A 20,587-nucleotide genomic window follows, 5' to 3' on the forward strand; every position below is an offset into this window, starting at 1 on the left:
AAATGGCTACAGATGTAGCGGCAGCATGAGTAGTTTTATTTGTTTCGGCAACGTCAATGGCAATTTTCATATAGCGTTTCTCTCCCTTAGCCACACTGGAAAGGCCTCTACCAGAGCGTGATGTTATGACAATAAGCACCAAGTACAAAAACAATGGCAATGGGAGATCAGAGGTGTATAACTGGATTTAGCTGGATTTGTTGACATACAAACAAGTGAAACAGATCCTTAATCAACATTTGGAACCACATTTATCAACAGAGTATAATATAAATCAAACCAAGAGCCCTGTAAGATTTGGGTGGGATGTGTCAGTCTAGATTCATTAGGGCTTTTGTAACAGTACCTCCATCACCCTCCCCAACCCCAAACTGTATTTTTCACATTAAACAAACCACAGTTACCTCATGTGCTTTCCAAATTATCTCTTAACTTCAGCTTATTTAGGAGACTCTCTTACTCATAATCAACATTACATGGGAGTCTGCAGCCAAGTCTCTGCATTGCTGAGCTGCAGGGTCATCTCCAATGACATAAATAAATATGATAAACATTTGTCTTGGTCATGCAGCCAGTGGAAACCGGTGTGATTTAATATCAAAAGACATATTTCAGCCAATCGCAGGAAACGAGAGAGCTTCATTTCTGACAAATGAGGAGGGGAGGAATTTTGGAAGTTCCCCTTGGGGTGCAATAATAATTGAAGCCAGACTTTCTTGTTGTACATGTGGGAGGAAAACACTGGTGGTTTGACATATTTGATTGGTCATGTGAAGACCACACTGCTTGGCCAAGAGGAATCAAAGAATGCCTTGGGAAAGCACGGCACTCGCGCTGCCCGCCATATACACGGACGAACTAAAAACATACAGAGCGAGGCAGGTGGAACACACCCTTCTGCTGGGTCTCACATGCCATTATCAGACATCTGCCTGCCACTCGCATGTGGAAAATACGAAGCAAAATGAAAATAACAAGTCATAAATGACATGCTTTCGCAGATGAGGAAGGCATAGAGCTAGGGGAGAAAGAGGGGCGAGAGAGAGAGAGAGAGAGAGGGAGAGAAATTTTTCTCAAACACAAGTACTTAGTTTTGCCCTTGTTCCCGAGCCAACCTTATTTTAATTGCAGGAAAAGACCACAGAAACATTATTTTTTACGACAAAATTCTGCTATTTATAAAAACGGATCAAAAGCTCTGCAGCAAGAACGCTCTGTTTCATGGCATTCATGGCTATTATTTTAAAAAACATTTCTCCCTCTTCTGACACAATTTAAACCCAATTTGAGTCCGAAAAGCCACTGGGCCGCTCTCGCATCAGAGCTGAAATATGAGGGCTCCCATCCAACATTATTATGGCTCAAAGTCAAAACCTCCATCCAATTCAAACCCTCCAGTGGGAAACAGCAGACAAAATAGTGAAGGCATGGCAGTGTTATGTATCTAGAATGCAGGACTTGGAAAGAGCGATTCGCTGGTACTTCATCACGGAGGGGAAAAAAAAATTATGTTCCAAATTCCTTTGAACAGAAGATATGCAGACAAATTTACAAATGGGCAATTAATTGCAAGTTATGTTCCTGTGTTTAGCATTCTTCGGGTCTATGCATGTGCTGGGCAGAGCATCAATCATGATTTGTGTTATTAAGTAGACGTGTGGGAGGACAGAGTGCTTAACATGCAGCAGATTCGGGAACGTGTGCTGAACGTGGTAATAGGATTTCGAGGAGGAACTTTCTGGGCACATGCAGAACACAGCAGTTAGCACACGCATTAGCTAATGCGCATGTATATACAGATAAACAGCAAATGAGCTCATGCAGACACACAGTGCTGCTGCATGCCATGGAGGCATTAGGTGTAACCAGCGAAGGATTTACTTTGCTGCTGCTGCTGCACACAACTTTGAAACAGCATCCAGACTTGGAATATAGAACTTGCACGAGAGGAGAGAATGAATTGCAGGAAAAATAAAGTGAAATACATTTAAAGAGTGTTACATGGATACAGAATCATATAAAAGCAGAGCCAGTGGGTAAGAAAGTAAAAGGGTTTGTTGAAAAAATGGAATCTAAGAGTTCCTGATTACCAAAGCTATGTTTCTGAAGGCTAACCGTGGTTCAAGGTTGTAAAACAAACCACAGTGGGATCTGGTTGAGGCTCAGGGCCCAATGGTAGGAGTGTGGGAGCAGTGGGTTGTGTTGCCGTGGGGATCCTGTGGGGCAGGGTATATCATGGCCCTTGGCTTTAAATGGCCTCCCACCTTCCTCTCTCAAGCTCCATCCACCCCCCCTTGATCCCCATCCTCTTCCCCAGGCCAACGGGGCAGGAAGCACCGGGGTAATACCAAGCGCCACTGGCTTCTGGATCTCGTCACTCCGAAACCCGCAACCTGAACCCACAACCCCAGACCTGTTTTTCACTCCATTTCCCCAACAATCACATGCAATACATGTCTGCTTACACGTTCAACAGACGCAGGAGTGTATGTAAATGTGTGTGTGCAAGTGGCTGTAAGTGTGTGTTTAAAGAGAGACGGGGCCCTCTGCTTCTGCTCTCCTGGTACACACCGAGTTGAGATTTCATTGAGATCTCCAGCTTAATTCGGCCAAGTCAAGTTAAATTAGGTCTGTGAGGGCACATGTGCAACATTTCATTCACGTTCTTTGTTTTGAACAGACCTCAACTACTGTATATTTGAACTGAGAGAGCCCATGCTACGTGAAACACTGTGGGTGCATGTCTTGCTATATCATTAAATTTTGTGGTGGGGTCTGTGCAAATGAAAAAGTTATATCCGAGAGGCAGTGACTTTTTGTGAGACCAGCATAAATACTATCACCCATTTATAAATTTTAAAGAAAAAGAGTTCAATTGAAGTTTTATTTTCTTTCTCTGTGGCTTCAAATGTTATTAGCCAAACACCATTATCACCCAGCAGCTCCTCCATCCCTGATGAGGCCAGAGCTGCACAGTGGCTTCTCAATCCGCTTGCTATGACTCCCAGCAGCTTAAAGCTGAGTCCCGCTGGGCCTGTGTGTGTCGAGGGGGAATTCATAAGCATTATGATTCATGAAACTTGCAATTACTTAGTAAGTTAAGCGCTCCTGCCTACGGTGGTCCGCTCTGAATTGCCAGAAATTCGGCAACTTCTGAGCTGTGGATTTATGACCCCAGTCAAGTCCAATTGCTGTTAATTTGCATCTACCAATTATAGTAATTAAGGCTCGGAATTAGAACGCTGAGCAGCCTTCGGAGTGCGAGGGGAAAATGATGTCGTGGAACATGGCGAGTCAGCAGAACATAAGACCCAGTCACTCAGGGATTTTTATACCGCTGCTACTAAAATCATTTTTGATGACAAGAGCTTTTTCAACGGGAGTCAAACACAGGCGCAAAAACAACAAAATATCCAAGACAACAAAGCTGCAACAATGCTCCAAATTTGTCACACTTGGCAATAACAAGACACTTACTGGTGGGTGTTTTTAGCCAAGTACAACAATCCTGATCTATAGTTGATTTTTTTTTTCTCACTGGAACAATACGCAATAAACATAATTTGCTGCTTTCCCCCATCGTGTCAAGGCTTTGATGCAGCGACACTTTCTCACGACAAAAATCAAATAATCTATTCTTTTTTAGCCCAACAGCATTACTCATCTCCACTGCTGCTCCCAACAGAAGCCTGTTATTCATTAGGCTGATTGCACTTTAAAGACACTCATACTCAACCAATTATATCATATTTACACAAGATCTTAGGAGGAAACTATTACTTCTATATACAATACAAGCGGGGCTTAACTCAAGCCTGTACCACCCTCAAGACAATGGTACATGATCGTAAAAGGTCGAGTGAAAGCGCTACAGAAGAAGGCCCTCTGTTTACAATGACAGAGTGCATACCAAAAGTCAGTGTTTGCACTTTGATTTCAACATATCTTAATTACAGGGGTCATTTATCTCCCACGCAGTTTACATGTCAGAGAAGTTATATTGTTATAAACAGTATTAGACGTGTTGCTCTGAAGACACTGGCTAACATGTGCTCGCCATGATGGCCTGTTAAAGATGTCAGTCTGGCCGCTGTAATTTACAGTCTCATCATGCACTAATTCCAAAAACTGCTCCTTGCATCAGAACCGCAAAGAAGCCATGAGTGAAGACTGGACAGATATTTCGTTTGGCTTTGGCCGTTGCGTGTTTCGTGGAATTCACACACGCCAGTGGCTATATAAATTAAACTGCTAATCTTTCACCATATTCTGTGATTCATTGTACAGTGAAAACATACAGTTTGCTACAATCACATAGCGGACACTTGCTCATTTATTAACACATTATAACGAGAGTATTTTTAAAGCAGTATAATATCATATATCCTTGGCTGGACATCAGTCAGATTGTTGATGCAACTCCAAACTCACATTTCAGTCTGAAGTACTCTGCAGTTTGTCCCTGCTAATAGCATTGCAAAGGCCTTTTATTGAAGCACACAGATGTCGTCCTCATCTCCACTGCTTCTGTTCTGCTTCACACACGCATACACACACACTTTGCCTGGTCTGTTTAGCCTTAACTGTGCTCTTCTGCTGCTTCTGCCTGCATGTAGCTCTAAGCACGGAACATTCCTGCGTAACAGGGACAGTAATTCATCTGCTTTTTAAGGGCACTGATTTCTCATTGGATTTCTTCATACAATAGGTACATCTGCAATGGATCTACTGGAAAAGGCACCTACAATCCTCATTTGTGGCTTCTGCTAAAAACATTTTTTTGTCTGTGACAGTGTGCATGCACAAGTCCATCTTGTGCTGGCATTCACAATATTAGCACTTGAAGTTGCTGCTGAGAATTACTACGAGTCATCTGTTTGTCACCACAGGACAAAGCTAGCATTTTTCTCCTTAAATAAAAAAAATCAAAACAAAACGTGTGGGCTGGTGCTTGTGAAATCACTTCCTCTGTTAGCAGCTCCAGATTTTGATATTCTTCCTCTCCTCCCTGCTCTGCAAACAGACATAACGCTGCCTTTATAAAACATGTCAGCCAGAGCTCTAGCAGCGGGTCCCTAATGCAGAGGTGTGAAGGGAGTGCCTTGCTGACTTCCTCAGACCTCAGATTGAAAACAGATTCGAGTCCCCACCAAGCAATTTCACAATGATGTAATCCCACTGCCATTTTAATTTGAGAGGCCTTATCTTTAATTAATCACTAAACACATACGTGGAATAGATTATTCATAACTGGCTGCAGTGGGGAACATGGCAGGGGTAGCCAGGGATCTGGCTTGCCCTCACATGTAGTCATTTTCATCAAGCTAAAGTAGAACAGGCACATACCTCAATGCTACTTTTACACTAATTAAAGGAAAATAATCCTTTTGCTGGAGGAAGATTCCAGATCCAAAGTCTGTCCCTGGTCTCTGGCAAGGCACTCAGCGTGTTCGCTGGTCTGATTGACAAAGCCTGAAGTGAATCAAACCTCTTTTGAAACATGAAGGAGTCCGAATCACCCAGGACCAAAACCATTTATTCCAGCTGACGCAGTTTCAAGTAGATTGACAATAATTGATGATGCAGCAAGAGCCGTACTTGTACAGCTGCACCTCACATGTTGTATTAGACATGCCGTCCAGATTGTCAGAAAACACATGGAGCAGTGACGCATTTTCCTCTTATCTTTCACGAATCTTATCACTGGTAACTATGGAGTAGAAATACATCATACGTAGTCATTAAGACTATAGCTGAACATAACAAAGGGTCAACAGATTATCGGCCTGGCTGATTATCGGGGCAGATATTTGGCATTTTGCTGATTATCTGTATCAGCCATTTATTTTAATGATCACCAATAAAATTAATTCATTGAACAGTGCAAAAGAAGTGTCAGCATTGGAGGAACTTTTACTTTGTAAAACCTTTAGGGAGCTATATTTTTTTTATATGTTTTTTAATTTAAATTTTCACTTGACTTTATAAAAAAAGTTGCTGGGAACTTGCTGTATGTGAAGTTGAAAGTTTCAGTTTGATTAAACATTTGCCAAAGACATTTAAACAAAGTTTTTTGCTGGTTTGTTATATTCCAAATTCTAAATATTGACAGAAAGATTTTCATTTTTATTGTAAATGTATATCAGTTCCAAATATCGATGTCATTAACTACTGACAACCGGTATTGGTATCAGCCCTGAAAAACCAATATCTTTCTACACATCAACACTACCAGGACAAACAGGCATAGAAGCACATGCAAATGCAAAAAAACCCCCAAAAACCTATGGCAAACCTGAACTGCATTATGCATTAAAACATAATGCTCACACGCACAGGCAATATATGTTCACTCAGTGATATGAGTCTCAAACCAAGATGGTTACAGTCTTCAGAGCATTCCTTGTGATTTACTTCTGCACATAAATTGTTCACTTCGTGCTCCGGCACGGAGGGTGTTTTATGGAGCTGTAAAATTAGGCCCACTTTATGGATCCAACAGCATGAACCACTACTGTTTTTTCCACTTGATATTGATTAAGCGGTTCAGTATTGCCAAGCTGCTTCACATTAGTGTACACACAGGCGCGTTTGTGTGTATTTTTTGAAGATGCTCATTTTTATCTGTGAAAATGAGGGTCTTTGGCAGAGCACTTTGAAGTTGATTACACATTGTTTACTGCAATTATTGAATTCTGACAAATGTTTAAAGCAACGAGATTACATATCAAGGCCTTATCCTTCTACGGATAAAGAATGAAAATTTTCCTAAACAAAGTCAGGGGAATGATGGCCATATTTGATTAGGTTAACGTATGCTACAGGTTTAGCAGACAGGCTGAACAAACATGTAATCGGATAGCTAAAACAGTAGGTCCTTCTCGTTGACGTTTGCCTTGACCTTAAACAACATTTTGTTCTAATTCAAATTTCCTTCCAGCAAACAAAGGCGGGATGAAACAAAATACAACGGCTTGCTGCTGGAAGCTCCCACATAATGGAATTAAAAACTTATGTCTAAATCACAAGCTTTAAGGAGAGACAGACCGGACTTTGAGAATATGAGAGCAGCTTAGAAGCCCCCGGTGCGGCCCAAGACTAAAAGACTACAAGCGCTTTCTCATGAGATAGTGTCCAAATACTTTTATGTCAGCAAGGAGAAACAGCATAAAATAATTACAATGATGTGGGGCACACATACTTCCCACATCAGCTAATTCTTCCTCCTCTGTAAATGACTGCGGAGCCAGTGTTTATAATTCTCAAGCAGATCTCGCATTCATCCAAACCACCGAGTGTATTTATACAAAGTGACATTTCTATATGGGAGATTTCCCCCATTTCCCCCACTAACTGAGGAAATCACATGGGGGGAGTGAACACCCGAGCTTACCTAATTTCACTAGTGGTGCTGTTGAATTTGGGGGAGGGAGAGGGAGGGAAGAATGGAGAAAAGGTATTAATCTAGGATTGGAGAAGGACTTGCAGCTTAATTTAAAATCATCAAGAAAGAAAATGTAAATGTAGCAGTTTGACAGAAGGCAAATTAGCTCTGAGTCTGACCATTTCAAACTGACATTTTGACTAAAAAGTAAAAGTGCAGGTGTTCCTAATGACATTAATGATAGCTCCCTTCTATTTCAGTGTTCAAGTAATCCTTGACAATTGGCGGGTTTCCATTAACCCTCAAATAAGGCAAACTGAAATTGAGAATTTAAAATATGCCTAGAGTTTTGAAAGAAAAAAAAAGTAAATTTATAGCCAAAAAAAAGCTCGCCTGAGGTGGTATTTTAAGCTATTTGAAAAGGCCTTATTTTGGAAAAACTGCGATGGAAACACTTTTTACACCTTTATGGCTCACATGGTGCTAGGGCTATGCGCTTTGGTAGGACCTGGCTCCCTCGGGCATGATGAAGCTGGCGCTACAAGAGGTGTTATTGCATGACATAACTCTTCAAAAGTTGAGTGAATGATCTGGCAGTTTTGAATCCACAATTCCTCTGTGAAATCGTCAACTACCAACTCCCAGAAATCCCTCATTCGTGGCTGCTTCAATGTATAGGGGGCTTGCCTTTCCCTTATTGCTTGCATAAAATGCCTAAGTCGCCATTGGAAATACTGACAGTTAGTGTGCTGGCTGCAATAAAAATAAACCTGCTAATGTTTTGAACATCCATCGCCACGCTTCTTAGAAGCGCAGGAGGAGAAGTCACATAACAACACTCAATGGAAACGCAGTCATCTCACAATTGTGTTTTATCGACATTTCAAAAATATAACTTAAGTTTTGTAACTCTGTAATGGAAACCTGTTTAGTGTGTCAGCGAGCAGATATGAACTATTTACACCTATCCTTTTCCTGCTATGACATGCCAAAATGCCTTCCTTGAAAAAGTCCATCTGGGAAATTTCCTTACAGAGGTAATATGTATTAAAGTATTGATATTTGATGATGTGCAGCTGCAGCCCTAGTGCAATTGCATGATCTTTTTTTTTTTTTTTTTTTTAAATGACAGCGATAAACCCTACCAACTCTTCTAATCCCTCTACTTAAAACAAAATCCCTTCACATAAAACTGACTGCTGTGTTCTCTGGCTCATATCTGTTGTGTTAAATGGTGTCATACTGTCATCATTATGTATGTCATCACATCAGTCCCATAGCCTACTTTGCAAGTCAAATGATCCAACTTCTGTCGGATTAATGGAACTAAAGTTCTCACTTCCTGTTTGGAAATATAGTGTGTGAGAAGAGGAAAAAATTAGTCAAAAAGATTATGAGTACTAGACAAAAATGCCACAGGAGAAGAGAGAATGCCCTCAACAGGTTGCTAAAATGGCTGCATGTTAAAGACCTACATGAGGTGAGAGTTAGATACAGGCTGCAACCAATCAGCTTCATCTGGAGCCTGTCACACTCAACATGTGCAATGACAGTGTTCTCTGAGAACCAGCCTGAGACTTGTTGTTTCTCTGCTGGCACTGCACATTGTTCCAATAAGTAGGGCGAACCACGCAGACTATTAGAACCACAGAAAAAGAGGAAGAAGCCATGAAGATGAAGCCCTGAAAGTGACAGACTGCTGCGTGATACACATAATGAGTTGAAAGGCTGGATTGTAGTAATTAAGAAACAGTACATTAAAAACTAGAGAAATTAAAAGATGCACATTCTTATGACAGATAAAATAGTTTCCTGCTGCAACACCACACCTCTTTTCCCTCTCGAAGTTCCACATTTTTTGTTGCTTGTCCATCATCTTTACATAATTACCTCAGCAATAATGTCCTAATGTTCTAATCCTCTTTTAGTATCCTCCCTCCCCTAACATCTTATTCTTTTTTCTCCCCTCTCCTCTCTTGCCAGTCACTGTTTTGGTACAGTGACTCCAGAACAGTGAGGAGGAAGTGGCCCCTGCGGGCCAGGCTCCTGACAAACCACAACTCTAAACAGCCAGTGCTGTGAAAATATGGCATTCAAACAACACAATGCCAAAACTTCTGACCACCATGCCGACATCCAAACAGCTGCAGGCACTGAGAACATTTAATGGGAAAAAAACAAAGAGAAAGAAATGGACAGACAAAAGGGACAAATAATAAAAGAAGTAGCAGGAGGGGAGTTAAAGAAAACATGCAAAACAGAGCTCCAGCAGTGTCTGTGCTAAGATGGAGACCAGAGTGGGCCTTGTTTTTATTAGGGGAGATGAGAAAGACATGATGCTAACACGTCAGCCCCCTGTGCCTCCGTCGAATGGAGTTTCTATACCCGCTTAAAAACAGATTGAACAAAATTGTACGTTGCGAAGCAAGAGGCTGCAGGAAGAAACTGAATGAGGGATGCTGGAGGAAGGAAGAAATAAAGGAATGAAGAAAGGGGAGATTGAGAAAACTTCTGTTGGGTAGAAAATCTGCGCAGAGAGCAGTCCAGGTGTAAAGAATTACAGGAGATGGCACATCAAACAAGGCTGCACTCAGCCTCTTTCCTGTAGCCCTTGTGGCAGGAAATGCTCTACAGCATCCTGTGAGCTGACCAGAGCAACTGAAGAGAGAAAGCAACAAGGAAAGCAAGGAAAGTGGGAGGTGAGGAGCAGAAAGGGCACATGTAGAAAATGTTCAGCAACATCCTGCAGAGAAGAGGGAGATTAGGAGACCAACGGAGGAGGATAAGGACATGGGGAAGAAAAGGAGAGGGGGAAAAACTAGAGTAAATTCTGCAGAAAGAGGGAGAACAAGGCATCAAAGAAGAGAGAGAGTAGATAGAAAAAGGGAGGGAGTGAGGAAAAGGTAGGGTAACCTCTACAACATCTTGTGAGATGACTTGGCACTAATAAGCTGGGTGGAGAGGAATATGAGATTTGGATTGTAGGATACATTAAGACTGAAGCATGTATAGAGTAAAGACAGGGGAGTAATACAAAGCAGGCATGGAGCTTAACTCGGCCTGTTAGGGTTGGGTGGAGAGGAGGAAGAATTAATTAAGGACAGAAAGCATACTGGGGAGAGCAGAACATATTATTTGGAAGGCCTTAAGACAAAGAGAGGAAAATGCTACAAGACCTGGGAAAAAAATTGTAAATCTATTCTCCACGCTGACATTTTGCAAGTATATGCTTAATTCCATCAGTATCTCAGCATTTAAAGTCTCCCTTCAGATACATTTTTAAATCCTTTGCTATGATTCATATTAACATGGTTTAATATGTTTTCTTTACACTAACATCTCATTGAGAAATTCTGGGTCTGGCCTCCACCCCACCCACCAGTGCTACTTGCACTAGGTTTTACTTCATGCTTTTCTATGACAGTGCTAAAGCTAAGTGTGGAAATAGGTCTAGCTTGGTCTAGCGCTTCGTTGACCGGTGGAAAAGCAGTGCAGATCAAGACGGCTAGTGTAAGCAGTAAGTCAGATGAGGAGTCTGTTGTGCAACAAAATCGGGTACTATCAGACATATCAGAATGCCAAGTGCAACGAAAACATATTTTTTGTTTAAGTTTGTGGTTAGGTTGTAGGCTAAATGGCAGATGCTGACACAGTGTTGGTGGTTCTGAAACATAAAAAAATATCTGCTACAATGGAGTTTTTGGTAGATGGTGTCAAGGAAGCACCAAGGTCTGGTTGACATCCAAAAACTACACACTCTACCATATTTGCTGTCAAAACTTTTCACTATGCTAATGCTAACTTTGCCCTCTGTACAAGTCTGCTTTGCACTGCAGGTTTCAGGTTTTTCCGCTGCTGTTGTGTTCAGTGTTGCCAACTCTTTTCCAATGAAAGTAGCTCAATACTTTACTAATAGCTGCTAGATTACATCATATGCCTTTTTAAATATTGGTGACATCATTTTGCATAAATGGAAGCATTAAAACAACACCAAATTAGATTCAATGGAAGAATCTTAAACAAAACATTTCAGTGGCATGGGAGCTATGGCACTTATACTACAGTGCAACACTTCCTTGCACTTCCAATGCAGAGCAAGAGTTTCACCTTAACCATAGATACTCACTATAACTGAACTCCCACCATGAGTGGCATCTCCTCTCCTCCTACCTACTACTGCAGGGCACAAGAGAAGAGAGGGAGACTTGGCACTGATGGCAAAAACAGCAAAAACAGCAATGGGCTGCAGTTTCTTTGAACATGCATTATTTTCTTTTTTTTTACTGACAATCTGAACGAGACACTTAATTTGTTGTTTGTCGCTTTTTAGAAATAAATTCGCCAAGAAGGTCTGAAAAGTCACTTTATATAGTGACAAAGTCGCCACACTGGCAACACCGGCTCAGTAAAGAAATATGAAAACACGTCTCTAGTGACAAACTCTGCACAGATACAAGTCAGTATAGTCAAGGTCAGACATTTTATGGACCTAAATATAACACATTGCTGCATTGCTGATCGAGAAACACGGTGACATTGATGGGTGGAAGGTGAAACCAAGGACACAAACTGTAAGCAGGTTGAATACTTGATATTTTACTGTGCACATCTCAACAGAAACAACAGACAGAACAATGATGTTTGTGTGTGGTTGAAAACGTGTGTGATGTGTTTGATGTGCACACTACAAGTGTCTTTACAAAGACTGTTTGCACAATGTGTGACATGGTGTGTGTGTGTGTGTGTGTGTGTGTGTGTGTGTGTGAGAGAGAGAGAGAGAGAGAGAGAGAGAGAGAGAGAGAGAGAAAGTTTGTGTGTGTGACATATCAGGTTGTGATGTGTGAGCTCCTTGTCTCCCTGTGCTGCCTGTCCAACATGTGTCTGTCAGCTGGATCTCTCCCTCGTCCTTCAAACCAGCCTTCTGCTCCTTAAAAAAACTCTTATGTGGCTTTAAAATGCTAATAACATCAGTCCATCACCAGGCTACACATAATGTGAGGCCTTCAAAAAACTCATTTCAAAGCCCTTCAAATGCCGTCTCAGTTGTTAGAAGGGAAGATGGAAAAATATCAAGGGGGGGAACAACGATGCTTTAAACACTGGCTCCTCGTCATTACTAAGGAATGGAGGGAAGCCTTGCCAACAGTTGGACATTTCATCTCAGCAATAATGTATGGAGCAAAGCATATTTGCTCAAGTTAATAATTTTTGCCCCGGTTACATGTGCGTAACTAGAGCTGTGCATGCATGCGATGATAAAGTGACAGGGGTGGGGTGCTGATTGGAGGGCTGCTGTGTGTGTGTGCATGCATATGCGTGTGTCTGTTTGTATGTGTGGGGTAAGTTATGGAGAGAAGAAAGGGGACCACCGCAGTAGAGTTGTCTACACGGTGGCTTCACATTTCCCTCTGTGGTTCTCTCAAACCTGCAGCTGAAGTAACATGACTGACATTCACACGCACAGACACATGCAAACACACACACACACACACACTTTGCACACTGTTGCAAAGCTTCAGCCTCATAATGCACATACCTGTCAAGCTGCTAATCTTCATCCCAAGGATAAAAGCTGTTGTGAGTTTCACAAAATACTGTGTGGAGAGTCACTCTGTCTATGTCAACCAAGTTGGGCAAGTGTGTTTGATTTGGACAGTCTACAAAACACAAAACCTGTAGGTGCATATCCATACTATAATAACTCAATAGCACCTTTAATGCTTAACTCAGACTGGAGGAGTTTAAAATCTTTAGCAATTTTGAAACTGATTGCATCATGGCTTAAGGAGAAACTTCACAAATCTCTGCAATCTCAAACATGCACACACTATAAGATTTGAAAATAATAGGCATTACACACAAAAGGATATTATAAAGGCTATAGTACTTTCTGTAACATTAATCATGCTTTGCAGTAAGAAAAAACAAAAACAGAAGGCTGAATGAGTTCGGCATTTCAGCTTTGACCATCTTGTTTTTTTTGGAGCCAGATTGGTCATATTTGGACGGGAGGTTGGGTTGACACTGTGGAGGGGTGGATCAGACTGGAAGTCGAGGACAACTATCAGCAGACTGCCTGTAAGTCAAGCAGCTCCACCCTTGAATATGCAAAAGTTTGGGTCTTAAAAATGTAAACAGTTGAGTTATTAAAAAAAAAAAAGTGTTGAAATTAGCTATAGCTTTTTTGTATCTGAAGTTGGGCATTTGAACATGGGGGTCTATGGGGATTGACTCTGTTTTGGAGTCAGACTCGAGTGTCCACTTGATGAACTGCTGGATGAATGAATTATGAATTGAACAGCCTCGGAGGTTGCCACTTGGTCTGAATGAGAAACACGAGTCAACACGGGTTATCTACTCTTCAACGAGATTTGGTGAGATTTCCATCGTCAGTTTGTGTCAGCAGTACTATGCTAGTTAACATTAGCCAAAGGGGCCAGAACATTTACGGCTGCTTGGCAAAATCGTCAACTGCTCTGTAGTGATGTAATCATAATTATTGAGCTTTTAAATCCTAAATATCAAATGTGTTTTAAATCATCGGGGCAGCCCTGATGAGTCCTTGAGTAGTTTGCGGAGTTTAAGACTTGATCTGTAAACGCCTTACTTTATCAGATATTCTGGACCAAATTATCATTACCAACCAAAATCCCAGACTGGATTTCTCCTCTAATTGTTGGTATTTTCATACAGTGAGGTACTAAAACTACATTCACTTATATGCATTAAAAACATGCATATTTAGGGAAAGCAAAAACTTAATGAAGGATATTTCATTTTCACATTCTGCACTTTTTTATTTAGGAGGATTAGTTACTGTATATGTTAAGCAAGATGGTATAAAACAGCAGGAACAAGCCCAACCATTTGAATGTAGCGGGACAAACCAAACACATATATTGGAGTTAATAATAAACTGTACTTGAAGTAAGGTATTTGATATTGAGCGGGGCTGAGTAAAAACAACTGGTAAAGACCAGGAGGAGGAAGACGGTTCTGAGCGCACTATAATGCCAGCCTCTGGTTCTTTCAAGTCTGGTCGGGCCTCCTGGGGTTGTAATGTGCCTCTTATTACACAAGCATTAGGCAATTACGCCACTGGTTTCACATTGGCTTCCCAGAGCCACAGAAGAGCTTGTGGCTTCACACATGGACATTTGAAAGCATCTGCACATTCCTTCTTTCTTGAGGTTGATTTTTTTTTCTTCTCTTTTCTACTTCCACTCAATCCTCCAATTGCTTCTGCTCTGGTCTGATGTTCTACTGTGTAGCCTACGGTGCTGATAAGTGCTGAATGGCAGGAGGCTACTGAACACACACACAGATACAAGAGCAGATGCCTACAGAAAGACACACATGGTTACAAACAGCCGCATATATACAGAAACTTAGCATGTAATTTACTGAAAAAAATTACAACACGATAACACACGCCATATTTCTAATCTAATCTATTATGTGTAATTTGCCAAAAAACTGAACTGTTGATAACTGTAAAAGCACTGCATTGTAACAATGCATGGAGAAAAAAGATGGCAAAAACCCTCTCCCTGTCTGTGACCTCCCTGTGCATATCGACACATGGCTTGAGTTCAGCTATTTCTATGTAAGTTCTATGAAAAGAAACTAGACAAAATGGAGACATTCTGACTATCAATATGATATTCCTGAATTCCCCCGACAGTCCACCTGGCCACTGCTAATGCTGTGCTATTGGCCAGTCAGAGTGTCCCTGTCAGTCCAATGACAGCTTCAAACCAACCACACAGGATGCCAGAACATCAACATGTCATGAGCAGAGGAGAAAAGGAACTAAAACACAATAATGCACAAGGCTGAGCTTTGACTACACACATGAACAGAAAAAACATAAGCACTTACAATTTCACGCACACACAGGGACTTTGACAGGGTAACACCGGTAGAATGTGTGTATCGCATGCTGCAGCGGAGCACAGAGCTTCCTAGGTTGGCGGTATGGATGTATTCTTAGAACCCTTATATCCTGCTTCAGGATGAACCGTTTACACTCACACGCATGCACACACAGGCACAATCAATGAGCCTGGTGGCCAGGCAGTCAACCCCTGGATCAGGCCCTTTTATGAGTGCGGGACAGCTGATGGGTGATCCCTCTCGCCTCTGTCAGCATGCATCCCGACCTGACTGACAGCAGTATGCCAAAACACAAGAGCCGTTTCCGGGAAGCTCTGAATGAAGGTCTGTCACAGTGCCACCGAACAAGGACTACAGAAGTCCAGGCTGCTTTAACGACAACACGCTGACAGATGTTAAAGGGGAGAAAAAAGGAATAAAGAAAGAGCAGTTTTTGGGAATCCATACTTTGGGTGTTTCGGCTTTGCATTTAAAAAGGACAAACACGTAAAAGAGGAAAGTGCAATGCACACAATCGGGGTTATTGAGGTCATCTGGTCTGTTTGCATGTGAGTGCCGTACTTGGGCGGTGCTGGAGGAAGGGCCATGTTGCTACCAACATTAAAAGGGTTTATCTTCAGATGAGATTGCAAATGTTCACAGTAGGTTTTTTAACCCTGCAGATGGTGCTAAAGAAAAGGTAACCATAATACATAGGGCCTATCCTCTCCGGAGAATTACAGTGTTACCTCAGGCATGGTTATCCAGCCCAGTCACCTGAGGAAAATGTTGCAAATGTAAGTTTCTGCCAACCACAGATATATAACATTTGCACTATTTATATGTTATCATCTATGTTTCTTAAGTGGCACAGTTCAGATCACATAGATATGAGCTGACTGGATGACGGATGACAGCATGACACCTAGAAGAGATGGCTTCCAAGCTGCAGACCATTGTTTGAGACCAAGAAAAAAACAAAGACAAAAACATTGTTTTTTGGCAAGCCTTTTTCTAGCTGTGATTGTGCCTCAAACACATTTTTTTCGAGAAGACATTGGTAGCATTTCTGAATGTGCTATTAACAGCAGGTATTTTAAACCAAAGCATGATCTTTTTTTTTTTTTTTTAGCAATAACTAAATATTTTTGTGCCAAAATGTAACTACATGTTAACCAGAGCCTAACTGAAAAGTAAAGAAATGTTTAGTTCCAATATATCCATCCCATAAAAATGTAACAGTGGTCCATATCTGTGGTATGTGGTTACTGAGTTGGGTTATCCACCGATTGCATTTAGAGATTTTAGCTTATAAATAAAATTGTCAGTGTATGGGTGATGCTAAAGGTTGAGCTGGTTAATGAACTAAAAGGGGGACACCTTTTGGGGAACATGATTTAGTTCAGCAAATGTCAGGACGCTCTTTCTGACCTGTTTTCAGATTTTATTTGAAAGTTAATGATTTGACTAAATGAGGTCTTTAGAATTTTTACTATTCATCCACTGAGGACTATAAATATTCACTGAAATTTTCATGGAAATCTCTGTAACAACTTTTTCACAATATGGACATATTAGACATTCGCTGGTACCTCATGGTGCCACCACAGGAAAGATCAATGTATTCTCAAAATTACTAGAATTTGTGCTGTTTGGATGATAGATCTATATTTCAGGCTGGACCAAACTGTTAGGCCAATGGACCCAAAGATGAACGGACCAACATGGCTTCTCTGCTTTGTGCCAAAAAAGAGAGGGAAAATAAGTTGTGGTGTACTTGTTTGATTCCCTTGTGGTAAGTCCTAAGACCCCCTTCTCTCCCTCTTCTCCACTTTCTCTGCACATTACATTGGAATCATATGCATAAAATGGCCATAAAAACGTATAGCAGGGCCCAGGCTGGGGTTTTCTCCCTCCTAATCCCCCTAAACCTCTAACTGCAGGCTGAGGAATACAAGTGTTGTGGTGCAATCTTCTCACAGAGCGGAGGGCCTGAGAATAACATCACAGAGGCCACAGATATTTATGGAATGAACCGCAGGCTGTACACAGAAGTCAGCAGACACCACAACACAGCACACAAGACGCTGTATACAGCTCCCTACTCAGATACAGCACAAGACACTGCCGGCTCGACACAAAGTGTAGCGCTGTGGTCAAAAGCTCTCCAGTGATGGATAAGTCAAATTAGAGGGACAGTAAGAGAGATGATAAAGATGCAATATGATATAAAGCTATAAATCATTTAATTCAGCATTCATATGAAGTTGACTTATTAAACTGTTGGCGTGCCTCTAGTCGGACAGAAGGCGGGACAGCTGGTGGTAGGCTGGACAGCGTGGAACGTGAACCTTACAAAGACTTGATGCCTTATACCAAGCGGTTGACTTGATTGAACACAGCGGTCAGGTACTCTGGTTCACAGATCAAAGATCAAATCCACTAACATTCATCTGGTTTCCTCTGTTCTGGTCTCGTAACATTAGCTCCGCAAACACAAACCACGTCTTCCTCTCTCTCTTTACGGCTGTAGAGGCAAATGGCATTATATTCCCTTCCAGGAAATCAGCTTGCACGTCATTTGATATGCTCTCTGTATCATCTGGGAGACAGAGAAATCTATCCATCACGCTGGTTCCCACTGAGAAGAATGACAAAAATCACTTAATCAATAGAGAAAAAAAAAGGTGAAGGGGGAAATACTCCACCTCAAAGCCACAGCAGTATTCAGTGGCTGAGTCTAAACTTCCTGTTCACATTACGACACGTTGTCTGAGGGCTGTTTCAACATGAGCCCCATTGAGCACGCTCGCAGTCTCATCTGTCGGCTCCACGCAGCCTATCCTGCTTGATTCAAAACATAAATTCTGGGTCAAACTTTAATAAAAGGGGGCGTATGATTTACTTGGGTAGCGGCTGTCCCCATTCTTAAAACAATTTGATGTTGCATTAATCCTGAGTGTCGAGGCGATGTGAAATATGTCCTCTGCATTTACCAGCACCAGGTGTTTCATTTGCTGGCCTGACAAAAAACAATGTTTATTCTGGCTGACCCTCCAATCCTTGCTTATTTTATCTTCTTTCAGTATGGAAGAGAGGGAGAACCTGGGTTTATATCTAAAGCGAGAGGGAGGAAGAGAGGGTTAAAAGAAAGGAAGAGAAAGAAATGGAGCTAAATGATTTACAGTAGACTAAGAAAGGTCTAGCTCTAATCATCTAAATTGGATGTCTCGTTCCTTAGCCTCCCAGGCCCAAACAGATCTGAAATGAAGCCCTGGCCTCAGGAGCCCTCAGATTCATTCTTGTTGACGAAATATCTTGCAGTATGAGCCACTTGACCTCTGTTTGCTGGGCGGGTCTGCTGTAGGACGCCCATGTTGCCTGGCTTGTGTACAAAAAACCCTCATGGCTCAGTGCCATTTCCCCCACAAGAGCTTATAATGACTACTGAATTCCATTATGATAACACAGCATTTGCCTTTAGTGCAATATTCTCACTCTAAGACAATTGTGTAGTTTCAAAAGGAATTGCTGTAATTACATATATTTAAGTCAATATACTCACATGAACCAGCTAAAAGATCAGAACAGCTAGTTAGCCAAACAAGCACCAGTGCAATTAAAGAGATTTACTAAGTTGGTTTGGTTTTTGCCCACAGTTCTGTGTTAATGACACACTGGCATATTTTCACAAAAAGACAAAAATTAGAAAGAGTTTAGACTAGGGAATTAAGATCCTCTGATTATATTTTTAGAGCCTGAAAGAAGCTACCAAAATAGATAAAGAGAACTTTGACTCAAAAGGCTCATGTCTGGCTGGGTAATCCTCACAGACACCATGTTTACCGTTCCAAAACACTGTGCAGCAATGTACTACACCAGCAGGGAGTAATTGAGAAGTTTTACATCATAACTCCTTTCAGCACTGCTATTACAAAACGTAATTTTGGTGCATCAAAAATTTGCCGCTTGTCATTTAGGCTGCTCTGCAGTGACAGCTTAGATCACACCAAAGTGTTCTTTTATTCTGCTGCTACACATATTCAGATCATTGCCATCATTGACTCTGAAAGGAGTTTATCATTAAACCTGCTTGGCAGCCAGGGGAGTTTTTAAAGCAACTCCTAAATCAGTGTATATAAGTGTAGGTCCTGAGTGTCACTGTGTGTGGCCCGAGCAGCTCCTCTCCTCCGCTGCGGCAGCGAAGCAAAGCCGGCGCACTTTTTGCTGGTGTAAACAAACGGGGAAATGGGGCACTTGGCAGCCGACTAAAGTGAGTGATGAGGCAAGTGTGCACTGAAGCATCTAATGAATCATTTGCTGGGAACTCTGGGTTTTATGAGGAAAAGAAAGATGAGGAGGAAGACAAGAAAGAAGGAGACCAGCTGAGAGCATAAAAAAAGAAAGAATGGCATTTCAAATGAAAAGTAATGAAAGTTGGAGAGCCGCAGCTGTCATAGAGATGCCTGAGAGGATCATTCAGTGTTTTGCTTCAATGTGAGGACAAGAGATTAGAATACATAAAACTCACAGGGTCTCCTAATCCTACTACTAGCACAGCAGCAGTATGTGAACCCCAGTGACCGGTGGTGAATTTACAGAGGTGACGGCTGATGCTGTGACAGCTCTGCACCTCTGAACAGAGCTGATGTGCTAAGGGCTTAAAGCAGCTCTATTTCACACCTTGCCTTCATTCCTACTGCCTCAAACTAATAAACTAGAAATATTACCTCTGCTTCTACAGAACAAACAAACTGTGAAATCTAGCAACAATAATTAGGAGACAGATCTGATGCCCTCTATCTAAGCCCACTTATTCTTACTAAATTCTGTCCATTTTTGCTGAATAAGTTACTGTAGTTAAAGGGTAACTTTGGTATTTTTCAGAGGGGCCCTTTTTCATGATTTTGTGTCCAAGTGATTAATGGGGACAACAATTTTTAAAACTAGTGCAGTGTCGAGTGAGAGCACGGCAGTCGGCAGCCTTGAAACGTGCTGCACATAACCACTTAGGCAGTCCACGTAAAGTGCTTATTTTGCTGCTGACAGGCTCAGATTGTTAAGTGTAAGGACTCCACAGAGAGTGTTAAAAATTAAGATCATTTTCTTTGACCAGAAACAGCAACACTAACTACTAATTGTAGCCTCTATAAAGCCAGGATTTCAGGGCTGTTTCGGGTATAACGAAAAAGGATCTTACTCTTTAAAAAAAGGTTATTGATTCTAAGTTGTAAAATCTGTTTAATAAAATCTAAATCCCTGATAGTGTGTTATGACAATTCTCACACATACCATGCTAACTACAGAGTGACAGTTAACCACAATTGC

The 20,587-nt window shown here is 41.5% G+C and overlaps 1 protein-coding gene across 4 annotated transcripts in view; it reads right to left on the bottom strand.

Moving 5' to 3' along the window:
* LOC121946151 (vacuolar protein sorting-associated protein 13B-like) overlaps nt 1–20,587 on the bottom strand; it is a 375,120-nt gene that overhangs the window by 149,743 nt on the left and 204,790 nt on the right. The window lies entirely within an intron of this gene.

This window comes from Plectropomus leopardus, chromosome 7 (assembly GCF_008729295.1).
Source record: "Plectropomus leopardus isolate mb chromosome 7, YSFRI_Pleo_2.0, whole genome shotgun sequence".
NCBI classification, from domain to species: domain Eukaryota; kingdom Metazoa; phylum Chordata; class Actinopteri; order Perciformes; family Serranidae; genus Plectropomus; species Plectropomus leopardus.